This window comes from Macrobrachium rosenbergii, chromosome 23 (genome assembly GCF_040412425.1).
Source record: "Macrobrachium rosenbergii isolate ZJJX-2024 chromosome 23, ASM4041242v1, whole genome shotgun sequence".
In the NCBI taxonomy this organism is placed as follows: domain Eukaryota; kingdom Metazoa; phylum Arthropoda; class Malacostraca; order Decapoda; family Palaemonidae; genus Macrobrachium; species Macrobrachium rosenbergii.
The window spans coordinates 36,589,824-36,603,229 of record NC_089763.1 but is presented as its reverse complement, the minus strand read 5'-3'; the positions used below and the strand labels follow the sequence as shown (position 1 = coordinate 36,603,229).

The following is a 13,406-nucleotide window of genomic DNA, read 5'->3' as shown; positions in this document are numbered from 1 at the left end:
ACAATAAGCTGATATTTCCGTGGTCGTGCAATTGGTTATATTCATGTTGTGTGAAAGACGTGAGCGTGAAGTTCTTATTGGATGTTAAACACAGAGAGAGAGAGAGAGAGAGAGAGAGAGAGAGAGAGAGAGAATGTCCAAATACACATACGACATATATATATATATATATATATATATATATATATATATATATATATATATATATATATATATATATAATCACACATTACCACAGATGAAAAATAAGAGGTCCTGATCGGTTTCGCCTTAATTTCCAAGCCATTGACGAAGGGCCGATACATAGTATTAGAAGTCACAAATATATAGTATATACTAAGGAAACAGTACTGACGAACATACACAGCCGTTTGAATCCACCCACTGACGGGTGACAAAGTAGAAGTGGCCCTCAAAACTCATTTGGGTAGAAATCACAATATACTCTCAAGGGACAATGCCGATAAACGTACAGACCGTGGGAGACTACAAATCCACACCTGACAGGTGTTAGAAAGGAGGGGTTGGGAATCTCATTAGCACTGCTGCCCCCGTATTGTGTTTACACATATGACAATCCCTTTTCCATACATCTGAACTGACTACCTTAAATTTAAACATTTTACAAATTTCTTTTGATAATATAGGATCAAGTTTATGAATACCTTGACTGATATTCGTATTACAGCCATAACTTTCTTTTAGAAAGCTAATTTTATGATATTCCTTTCCAGTGCGTTATTAGAATATAGTTTTCGCCCCTTCCCAGCTGATAGCGTGATTGTTCTCACTAACGTGTACAAAATTACCAGAGGGAAAAAGAATAAAATGAAAAATCAACATCATCGTAAGTTGATAAAGTCTACGGGATTTCCATGCCCTTTTTTATTTGCCCGAGACCCTAACGAATCTTACGAGCAGCGGTAATTCATTACCGCGCCAGATTTCATTTGCTCGACAACATTACAAGACCGCTGATCCTACAGACTGTATTAGGGGGTCGGTGGAGGGAAAGAAAAGATTTTCGTTTGGAGAGAGAATGGCAGGTACAAAAATTAATTCAGATGTCAAACAATGAGTAGAACAATGACTACGGTTGCCAATGCACTGGGAAGACAGACAGACAGACAAAGAGAGAGAGAGAGAGAGAGAGAGAGAGAGAGAGAGAGAGAGAGAGAGAGAGAGAGAAAAAGCTTTTTATTTGGAGAGAGAAGGCAGGAACAAAAATTAATTCAAATGTCAAACAATGAGTAGAACAATGACTACGGTTGCCACTGCACTGGGAAGAGAGAGAGAGAGAGAGAGAGAGAGAGAGAGAGAGAGAGAGAGAGAAGCTTTTTATTTGGAGAGAGAATGTAGGTAGGTAGGTACAAAAATTAATTCACATGTTAAACAATGAGTAGAACAATTGAATAGAACAATGACTAGGGTTACCACTGCACTGGGAAGAGAGAGAGAGAGAGAGAGAGAGAGAGAGAGAGAGAGAGAGAGAAATACCTAGCTCTTTCATGAAGAGTGTTTATTCCGAGAAGCACGCTCTCTCCTCATGTGACTGTAAAGAACACCTTTGAGCCGAGAACTGTCAGACAGAAAGTTTCCAGCGCCTTGGAAATGTCATCGAAATAGATATTGCATTGTGGGAAACGGCCAATACATGTCTCAGGTCATGCGAGAGTGTAATATATAACCGATCTAGCGTGTTAAAGCTGGACTCTTCACTGCGGCCTTCTTGTCAGGCTGACCTTGAAGTGGAAAGATACGTGAAGTCTGTTTGATGTCAAGTGAAAAAATTAACAGGGATTTCGACCCCTAGCTGCAACCCCCTTTCGTTCCTTTTACTCCACCTCCTTTCATATTCTCTTTCTTCCATCTTACTTTCCACCCTCCCGTAGCAATTGAGTCATAGTGCAGCTGCGAGGTTTTCCTCCTGTTCCTCCCTGCGACTTTTTTCCTGTGACTTTTTTCTTGACTTTTTTTCCTGTGATTTTTTTCTGTGACTTTTTTCCTGTGACTTTTTTCTTGACTTTTTTTCCTGTGATTTTTTCTGCGACTTTTTTCCTGTGACTTTTTTGCCTGGATTCGATACCATTGGACGATTTTCATTAGGTGAGAGAGAGAGAGAGAGAGAGAGAGAGAGAGCATATTACTGCCGAAATGGTACTCCAGAAGAAGTCCTTGTTTTGACAACTTTTTCAAAATGTTTCATACTATTCAAGTCCAAACACAGTCACTCTTTTTCCTAACTGAATGAGATGTTTAGAAACAAATCTAAATAACTGTGAAATCCCTTCCGAATTTTTCAGTTTACTTTAATGAAATCAATTCAAAGCTTCACTTTATCCATTACATTACATTCAGCCGGCTTTGAAATTTAGAACCATTATAAGGCTTTGTATGTATGAAGGGACCGGATCCCATTTTGTGCTTTAACGTTATTACCTTGGAAATGGGGCCATGAGGGAAAGCAATTTCACACCTCTTTTCGTTCCCCGTAAGAGGATTTCTTCCGCGATTTCATCAGAGAGAGAGAGAGAGAGAGAGAGAGAGAGCACTCATATGAAAGTGACGACAGAAAGCATCCAATTTAACACACGAAAAGCAATTAAAAGTTGCATTGTTATGGATATATTCTGTTCATGAATATACAACTCGTCCAGCTCTCAAGCTTGATCAGCCTACGATGCTGCATGACAATGCGCGAACAGCTGCTGAACAGCAGGCAAATACAGCGAATTTTAAAATGGCTTTGAAATTTCTTTTATAAAAGAATTCCAGTCTACTTTTAATTTCTGGATTTTTTTTTTTTTTTTTTATCTTTTTGCGGAATATTCGTTATATGTTTCATGCACTGGTGTGCGAGCATTGCTTTTCGCGAAGAGTAGGTGAAGTACTTATTTTCTGATATTACAGCACATCTCCGGAAATGCTGTGTTCCACACTTTTGCATAAAAGAAATAGAGTACAATTTATGAATGTTATGCTTTAGCTGTACATTATATCCCTCCATGTTTTTAAATACTATTCTGCTTCTTTTTTGGACGATCCTTTCTACTAGTATAGTTAATAAAGATGAATTATTAGCCTCTTGTTATATAATCTTATATATCTATTCATGGCATAGCTTATGATTTCCATACACAAGCATACGTACAGATTTGCCATTGCAACTGTTATAATTGCGGGTATATGCGTTACGGCCTTTCATAAAAAATCCTTTGCATGGCTATTATATAGATCCCGAAGACACTAAAAGAAATAGCTTAATTAGTACTAATTACTAATTGCCCTCCCCCCAAAAAAAAACTATTGCTGAAGTTTACATCTTGAAAATAAATCAGAAAGGAAATTAACAAAAATGAATACAGTCATTTTCATGAGATCATATCTGATTTGCCTCACCTCTGTCAACAAGTAAAAAATGCTCCGACGTTTCTTCAGAGCAATCGAGTTTTCTGTACAGCTTATAAGTCTGTATGAGCCGCAGCCCATGAAACTTTAACAATGGCCCATTGGTGGCCTGCCCCATAGCGTTGCCAGGCGCACGATCGTGGTTAACTTTAACCCTAAATAAAATTAAAAAAATAACGAGGCTAGAGGGCTGCAATTCGGTATGTTTGATGATTGGAGGGTGAATGATCAACATACCAATTTGCAGCCCTCTAGCCTCAGTAGTTTATAAGATCTGAGGGCGGACAGCAAAAAGTGTGGACAGGATAAAGTGCTGACGGACAGACAAAGCCGGCACAATAGTTTTCTTTTACAGAAAACCAAAAACTGATATCAGAAAACCTACAAAGTTTACTGAGAGTTGGAACCTCGCAATAAAACATTTAGCGTCGCACCGAGTCTCGAGATCAAACACTCATAAAACTATAAAAAGAAAACTATAAAAAGAAAACTGCGTTCTGTCTGCGAAACTAAATAAATAAAAAAATAAAAAGTCCGTCTTCATAAACCCGAAAGACAGAGAGAGAGAGAGAGAGAGAGAGAGAGAGAGAGAGAGAGAGAGAGAGAGAGAGAGAGAGAGAGAGAGAGAGACGCTCTGGGGAGGAACTTTTCCTCTGGAATAATAATAAAAAAAAAATGGAAGAGGAATTTGGATGGAACTCTGTCGAAATACCTTTGGTCTTAATTGGACGAAAACAGAAAATAGGGGACGAGTAAGACGCGGAGAAATATATGACAATTATTTTCTCTCCTCTTCTTCGCTTCTTGCCAATTTTATTTCGTATAAAAATACATCTTCCCCAAGCTATAACGAATTGTCGTTTTCAGTCATCTCCGCCACAAGACGCAGTCGTGTGAAATCTTGCCTGCCTTTGCCGGGAGAAAACTAAATAATGACTCGCGTTTTATTCGGAAAAATACTTAGTTTTCGGTCTCCTGCTCCTGTTAATTGTTCCTGTTCTTTTTGTAACCTTTGATACCTGCTATAAAAACATTTAATTCCCGGTTAATATCAATCTTGTGGCCATGATATTCAGTGAAATACTTACATTTTAGTCTCCCGTTCCTGTTACCAGTTCCTGCCCTCCTATTAAAATGTAGTTCCTGGTGAATATTAATATCTGTGACATGGCATTCGACGAAATCCTTAGATGTCAGTCTCCCGTCCCTGTTACTAGTTCATATTTCTCTTACATCCCTAGATATTTGCTATCTAAATGTGATTTCTGGGTATTGTTAAGATTTGAGACACCGTTCGATGAAATCCTTAGTTTTCAATCTCCTGTTCCTGTTACCTGTTTCCGTTTTCTCAGGTTTAATCATGAAGTTCGATGATACACTTAGTTTTCAGTCTCCTGTTCCTGTTACCTGTTTCCGTTTTCGTATATCCGAAGGTAGCTGCTAATAAAGTGGCATTCCTGTTTACTACTAAGATTATTTCCATTTCGCCTGGTTCATCTGGTGTGAACCAGACAGAATTAGTTTCTTCTTCCTTGTGTAGAGAGAGCGGTATAGTATTAATTTTATTTAGGCTATGAAAAAAAAAAAGGCTTTACTTTATCAACCCTAATTTGGCGCAAACCACTTCTCTCTTGTTATATAACATTTCGAACGAAAAATAATTTGGAAATAATTCGTGAACTTCCAGTCCTCCCTTTCACAAGTTATTTTTCATGCTATATTGTTTCGACAGTGATAGATATTCGTAATACCGGAGGCACCTAACATTTCAACATTCCATATATTCTATGAATGTCGTGAATAAATTTAAGATCTGATGCTGTGCAAATCCGTGATCACATTATCCACCCACTTAAATTACTAAATGTGACTTTTGTATTTTCTTATCGCAATACCATTGGCAGCACTTTAATGAGAAACGGGGTAGTATACAATATTTGGAGACGTGTTTAAAGAACAAGTCCAAATTTTTAAATAAAATTTTTGTTCCACGTCATCCTACTCCTCACGTTCCTAAATTACCTTTCTATTCCAGTCTTCCTTTTATTCACGACACAACCTTTTATGAAGAACTCCGATCTCTAATATCCCGTCATCTCCCTGCCGTGAAAATCAAAATTATACCCACAAACCCACTGAATATCGGTAGCCTTTTCAGCTTCAAAGACCGTTTGGATCCTTTAATGACCTCTTGTGTTATTTATAAGTTTACTTGTCCTCGACGTAATCGACACATAGGTTACTTAGAGTCCGAATCGACAGTCATAGAGCTGTCAGCTATGGAACTGGCACTAAACTATCAAATCTCGAATTTTCCAACATAAAGGATCATGCCAATAAATGTAAATATTCTATTCAGTACAAACACTTTCAGGTTTTGCGCAGAGCCTCTAATTATAAACTTTTAACAATTAATGAGTCATTGTTTATTAATAAACTGGTCCCCTCACTGAACGCCCATAAAGCCACGTCTACACCTCTTTATCTCTCGTGAACTTTTTACGTTTTTGGTCAGTACTTCTTCAGCCTCCACACTCAACGGTTGGTCCTTATTCATATTTTTAACTGTGGTTGTTTAATGTAACTTATATTGTGTATTTTAATACTTGTCACTTAATTTTATTGTACTAATTAGGTATTATTACTTGTAGGTTGAAAATGATGCCTGCTGGTTGGCTTCGAAACGTTGCAACTAAATAAATATGACTTTCTTGTCCTGTTTGTGTGCTTCCCCTGCCTTCATTTTATTGCTGGGTTTCGAGGAACCTCCGCCTGTTGAATATATATATATATATATATATATATATATATATATATATATATATATATATATATATATATATATATATATATATATATATATATATATATATATATATATATATATATATATATATATATATATATATATATATATATATATATATATATATATGTATGTATATACATATATATATATATATATATATATATATATATATATATATATATATATGTGTGTATATATATATATATATATATATATATATATATATATATATATATATATATATATATATGTATGTATATATATATATGTGTATATATATATATATATATATATATATATATATATATATATATATATATATATATATATATATATATATATATATATATATACATATATATATGTATATATATATGTATATATATATGTATATATATATATATGTATATATATATATATATATGTATATATATATATATATATATATTATATGTATATATATATGTATATATATATATATATATATTTATATGTATATATATATGTATATGTATATGTATATGTATAGATATATGTATATATATGTATATATGTATATATATAAATATGTATATATATATATACATATATATATATAAATATGTATATATATATATGTATATGTATATGTATAGATATATATATATATATATATATATATATATATATATAAATATATATATATTCCGCTCTAAATCTAAGCTTCCGGGGGCCGGCGAACGGCCATATACCCCAACCCCTGGCCGGCCACCAGCCTCGGCCATATATCCAATTCAGGCACTCTCTTCCGCTCCCAGGTCCATATATATCCCAGGTCAATATTCCGCTCCCAGGTCCAAGCATCTTCTCTCAGGTCCAAGCTTCCACTCCTAGGTCCAAGCTTCCCGGGGCCGGCGAACGGCCAGCTGCCCCCCAACCCCTGGCCGGCCACCAGCCTCGGCCACAAGTCCAATTCCAGGCACTCTCTTCCGCTCCCAGGTCCAAGCTTCCGCTCCCAGGTCAAGCTTCTGCTCCCAGGTCCAAGCATCTTCTCTCAGGTCCAAGCTTCCACTCCCAGGTCCAAGCTTCCCGGGGCCGGCGAACGGCCAGCGGCCCCCCAACCGCTTCGGTGGTTGCAGTAATAAAAAGATTAATACTTCAGTTTGCCCTTTTTAATAGTTATTTTTTCATTTCATAAAAATGATAGATTATTTTAGTAGCAAAATGATAAGTTCATATCCCTGAGGTGTTATGGTTATTTAAAAATCAACGCAATTGGAATATGGAAAAATATCAAAAAAGTTATAATATTTTTTATTAGCAAAATGTTAAACTCATATCCCTGAGGTACAGTGATTGTTTAATAAATTCAATGAAAATGGAGTAAGAAAAAATGTCATAAAATTTATATTTGTTTTAGTAACAAAATGAGAAATTCATTTAGCCTACAGAGGTTCAATGGTTATTTAAAAATAAAAGGCAAATGGAACAGGAAAAAGTTAGCGCTTCAATTAAGGAGAAGAAAGTTGATTGGAAGAAAAATCCTGACGCCAAGATTGTTAATTAACAGCAAGAAACCTTTTGGGAGTTTTTTTTTTAGGAAAAAAAAAAGCCTTCGCTGAGTCAGACTGCTTTCCTTTAATTTTTTTTTTCTCATTTTATTGAAAGGATTAAACTTACAATATTTATAATTACAATATTCACAATATAGTTACAGTATACATCTACACAGCATACATAGGCATTTCTTGACGTAAGCATAATCCCTCTAAACTGACAGTTCACAAATCTTGCTTTAGTTACTGGCTCCACAAAAACAGTAATTAATATACTGTTTCCTCTCTCGTATAAAGTTTCTTTCTACTGACCCAAACCGCATGTAAGTCCCTGACATTAGAAGCTCCTTCGTCTCTTTTTCGCCTCGTTTTGGTGTAATTAAAAGGAATTCGTTGTTTTTCGTATCGTTTTCCTCAGGTCAGCTTCCTAGGGGACTGAACTTGCTTTGTACGAAGCGGTGCTTGCTTCTTTATGTGTCAAAGTGTAGCTTTAAGTGTCCCTAAAGGTGTTCATAGTGTGATAACGGATACAAGAAAATTACCTTTACGGAAAGTTATATATACAGTACATGTATATATATATATGTATGTATATATGTGTGTGTATGTATTATATATGTATATATATATGTATTTATAACTGAATCATGAAAATATGGAACGGAATGAATATATAATTATATATTTGCCTTTATAAATATATATATACAGTATATATATATATATATATATATAAATATATATAACGGAATATAATATATATATATATATAAACCAAGAGTGCTACAAAGAGAAATCATATATATATATATATATATATATATATATATATGTGTGTGTGTATGTGTGTGTGTGTGTGTATATATATGTGTATATATATATATATATATATATATATATATATATATATATATATATATATATATATATATATATATATATATATATATATAAACCCAAAGTGTACAAAGAGAAATCATATATATATATATATATATATATATATATATATATATATATATATATATATATATATAAAACCCAAGAGTTACAAAGAGAAATCAACCTGTAGAGAGAGAGAGAGAGAGAGAGAGAGAGAGAGAGAGAGAGAGACATGGTATAGGAAAAGGTGATAAACCAATCAATTTGAGGGAAGAGAAAGTAAAATCGACACACCTGATATTCAGCAGACGTCAGCAAGAATAAATTTTGCTATGGAGATCTCACCATCATTCTCTTACGCACTTCACGTACCTTGAAATCTAATTCTTCGGTATTTGGTGCCAATTTTCTAAATAATAAGAAGTAGGAGAAGAAGAAAAATGCCGTAACACAAGCGTCCCTCGACAAGCAACTAACCGCCAGTCTTCAGAAGAACAATTTCCCTCATGCAGTTTTAGGAGTTCACGATGAGGATCAGGGATCCCCGAAGGAAAGGTGCGGCGCCTCCTGATGAGCTCCTGCTCTCTCTCTCTCTCTCTCTCTCTCTCTCTCTCTCTCTCTCTCTCTCTCATTACTAGTGCTAAATTTCGTCATGCATGAAAATTTAAAATCAATTTTGTGAAATGTACACTTTTTAATACGTACCATCTGTTGATAAACGTTAATTTTTGGTAAGGATTCTCTCTAAAACCATTAACCGAAGGTCAACCAGACATGACATGCATTCGAGAGGATGGTTTAGTTAACATATCTCTCAAACAGGCACAGGCGGCCATCTGACATTTCAAATGTCTTTTGATGTTCGTGACAAAATAGGTTGAATTATTCTCTCGCGATGATACCTTGATTAACTTCGTCCTAACTTCAGGCATCAGAAGTGAGGTTGCTACGAACTTCTTAAAATTAAATCCTACATACATTGAAGTTGATATATGTAAAACCCATTTATATCCGTCAAATTTGCCATATATATATATATATATATAATGATTGTTAACCTCATTATAACTTCACTCATAAGAAGCAAAGTCGCTACGAACTTCTTTAATAAAATCCTACATACATCGAGGTTGATAAATCTAAAATCCTTTTACATATATTTTAAATAATGATTAAAGCTATGAAATGTCTGTCTCTCTCTCTCTCTCTCTCTCTCCTAAGGCATTCCCTTTAACGACAGAACAGTTGTTAAACAGCGGAGATGTATTTAGGTAGTTATAGTCAAAGCCCGGTCTTCCAGTGACGGTTGCTCGGCTCGCTGTCTGCGGTAGTTAAGCTTACGACATCGAGAAGGAATGTTCTACCCTGAAGAAGTCAATCGGCTTAAAGTCTTGTGGAATATTGTGTCAGATGTTCTCTCTGAAGTTTATGTCTTACCTGCAGTCAATTCAGCACAGGACGTCAAGGAGGAACGACCGATTTCTCCCCTGAAGTTGGTTACCGCCTTAGAATTTGGTTGGATATTGTGTCCTTTGTAGAAGAGCGCGTATACCAAACGTTCCTTCTGGAAGGTCAGTGTTTTTTTTTTTTCGATCTCTATAGACCCGTGTAAAGGTTCAGTCTACACCCGTGGTGTTTGGCAAAGGCAGTTTTGTCTACTATAATTTACCGTGTGGAAGTGTCTGTTACTTTTAAGATTCGTTTATCAGGCTTTATTGTTAATTTTATCTTTTTTAGTTTTATCAGGTTTAGTATTTTGTTTATTCGCTTTCAGTGTAACTTTTGTTTATCCGCTTTGTTTTTGTTTATTCACTTAGTGTCATGAGTACAGCAAGGCCATTTCACGGATTTTTTTTTTAAGGGCTTAGTTTAATTTTATTCAAACCGTATTCCACTGAGCTGTTCTTCACTACGGGAAATCTTGGCTCACATTACAAGTAGTACTTTAAATTTTCAGGAAAATCACTTAACATTCTAGTTACTTAAGTAGTTTTCATGTTAATAGGAAACTGTCAGTTTTGTTTGAATTATTAATCCGCTTTTGTCTATGAAATATATATATTTTTTAGGGCAGGTGTATCCGAAGTCTTTTTAACACAAACTGTAGTACAGTTGTTAGGTCTACAATACTTGACGTTCATAATTTGATAGTTTTACACTGAAACTGTAGTGCAGTTGTTGGGTCTACCACATTTGACATTCATAATTTGATCGGTGTAGCCCATGGATCGTTAAATATACCAGTTTTATTTTATTTTTTAACATTGAGTAATCAATAATCGGTATTCATATTACTTATACTTGTGAATAATACTTGTGAATAATAATTTAAAGTATATTTTCCATATTGCAGCCTTAGGACCAATTAAATTTTTTAATCATGGCAATTCATGATGCACTTGTAAACGTAAGAATTTCAGAAGTATTTAATCACCCTAATTGACATTTTTTTTCTTGGTATTTAGTTTTGCAATAGAGATTGGACAAACAATCTTTGGAGGAAAGCTTAACTTTCGTTGGATTCTTCATGCCTATTTGTTTATAAGAAACTGATATAAAAAATTCTTTCAGGAATCGGTCTCTTGAACATGAAGTGCATTCATCTTTAGCCCGATTACTTGACACAGACCTTGGTCCCATTAAGGAGTTGAGCTGTTACTCGAGGATTTCCTATTCGGGTGGGTAGTAATTTCATTTGATGTACTTTTCACTTCCAGAAGCCCCCACACCTTTAGGGGCGGGCCGCCCCTAAAGGTGTGGGGGTCATTTCATGGCATTACATAGTAGGCATTTTTGCCTACTATGTAATGCAATGGGAGCTTTAACCCAAATTTAAATTCAGGATGACATCAGAATCTTGCCTAAACTATTATGTTGATTTAATCTATTGATAACCTAGGGTATTAATTTCAAATTACCATAATTTGATAAGTAATGTTTAATTTATTAATGAAGTTATTAGGATTACTTGTTATATCCGAATTCCAAGTTTATTATAACTGATAATTAATGTTTTGTTAAAATAACTGATAATTAATGTTTTGGTAAAACATTTTGATACGTTTCTGGTACGTTAGTTTAGGTTGTAGTGTAGCCTTAAATTTCACTAGTCAAACTTTATTCATGTGTGGTAAACATGGAAGTTACTGAGAGCGGCTAGGTATTCAGACAGATTCTGACTTCTGAAAAATTTTTCAGAAGCTTTGGTTTTTTAAGTATAGTATATGAAAGCCTTTAATAGAATATTTTCTTACGAATTTTTCCAAAACTTGGTTACATGTTTTTACGTCTTGACATATTTAAATTTGTATTAAATACTCAATGCAGCTTCATTCATGGATCATTTTAATTTCATACCAAGGAATTTGAAATTAATCTTCAGTGAGCATTAATATTTAAAATATTGTAAGTTTCGAATGTTTCCTGGTTTCGTATGTTTCCTGTATAGATAGGCAAAATTTTGCCCTCTACAGGGAGTAGAATTACCCCTAATATTCTTAATTTTGCTTTCACTTTTTTTTTTTCAAATTAATAATCTAGTTCATGAGTTCTAATCTTTCTTTTTTATAATTTTCAGTTTTTCAATTTAATTAAATCCTAGTTGATATTTTTTAATCAATTAGTGAAGCCAATACGAAGTTCAGTATGACTAACAGCTCCTAAAGTGCTGCTCTTAATTTGCTCCAGAAAATTAAATTTCTCTTACTCGAAAATAGTGACTTTAACATTTTTACCAAATATTGTTAGAGGTGAATCTAATCTTTCAACCAGGAAGAGTGGAAAATCTGTCACCCTTTTTAATGATTCCAGGTAAAGGCTTCGAGGTAACGACCAGGAGAAGAGACTTGCAAGAAAATATGACCTCCTTTCGAATATTGTTCGCATGATGGGCGTTCCCAGGTGCTTGAAAATAGTTTGTTCATCAGGATAATTATTTTAACATTTAACCTTAATGAGCTGAAATTTACTTCAGATTTTAAGACTAATAAATGTCGATGGCCGTTTCGTAAATTTAATATTTTTTTAAATTACCCATTTCATGAGTTTTTATCATTGGTTTGAGATAAATTGGAAGTTGAAATTGCATGACTAGAATTAGTGATTTGGTGCTCAGGATAGTAAATGAAGACAGAGTACTTGAATGTAATTAAATCTTATTTTTATTCTGCTTTAGTTTTACTAATAACAGACTAAGTCTGGAGTATGAAATTCACATGCGGTTTGAATTTAGTTCACCAATTTCACAAATCATTGCTATAATTGTTAACCCATAAACGATGGTGCTACTGTGGAACAAGAATACCCATGTCTCGAATATGGCTGGTACTGTACTTAAAGCCTTCAAATACCCTTGTGGCAAACCACAGTGTCTACGTTTAATTCAAAGCTTGGATAAATTGTGCTTTCAACAAGCTTTTAAAATTGTTCCTTTTTTTTAAATATTTGCTTTCACTTGATCCATCTATATTTTCTTTGTTTTGAAGCCTGCACATTTGCTTTGATAAAAATTAGTGTTCATGTTGATTAAATAACATCTACTATTCCCTGAAATAGTAACTATCAAGGGAAAGTGGGATTTCAGTAATGGCTAATAATACTTAAAACTGGATCTGTTGATTTGAAGAGTGGCTCTAAACCAAAAAATTCTTTAGCCAACCTTCTGCTCACCCTTAGTCACAAATGAAATGCAAATACTTTATTCTATTTAATTTTAGTCCAGATTTACGTAGGGCAAATCCCAAATCCCAAGACTGCAACTGGAATATCCTTTG

The 13,406-nt window shown here is 34.2% G+C and overlaps 1 long non-coding RNA gene across 1 annotated transcript; it reads left to right on the top strand.

The window, feature by feature from the left end:
* Positions 1–9,948: 9,948 nt before the first annotated feature.
* On the top strand, positions 9,949–12,800 carry LOC136851198 (uncharacterized). The gene is made up of 3 exons (XR_010856805.1): positions 9,949–10,205; positions 11,206–11,312; positions 12,445–12,800. It is a non-coding gene; the product is annotated as an uncharacterized lncRNA (long non-coding RNA).
* The last annotated feature ends 606 nt before the right edge of the window (positions 12,801–13,406 follow it).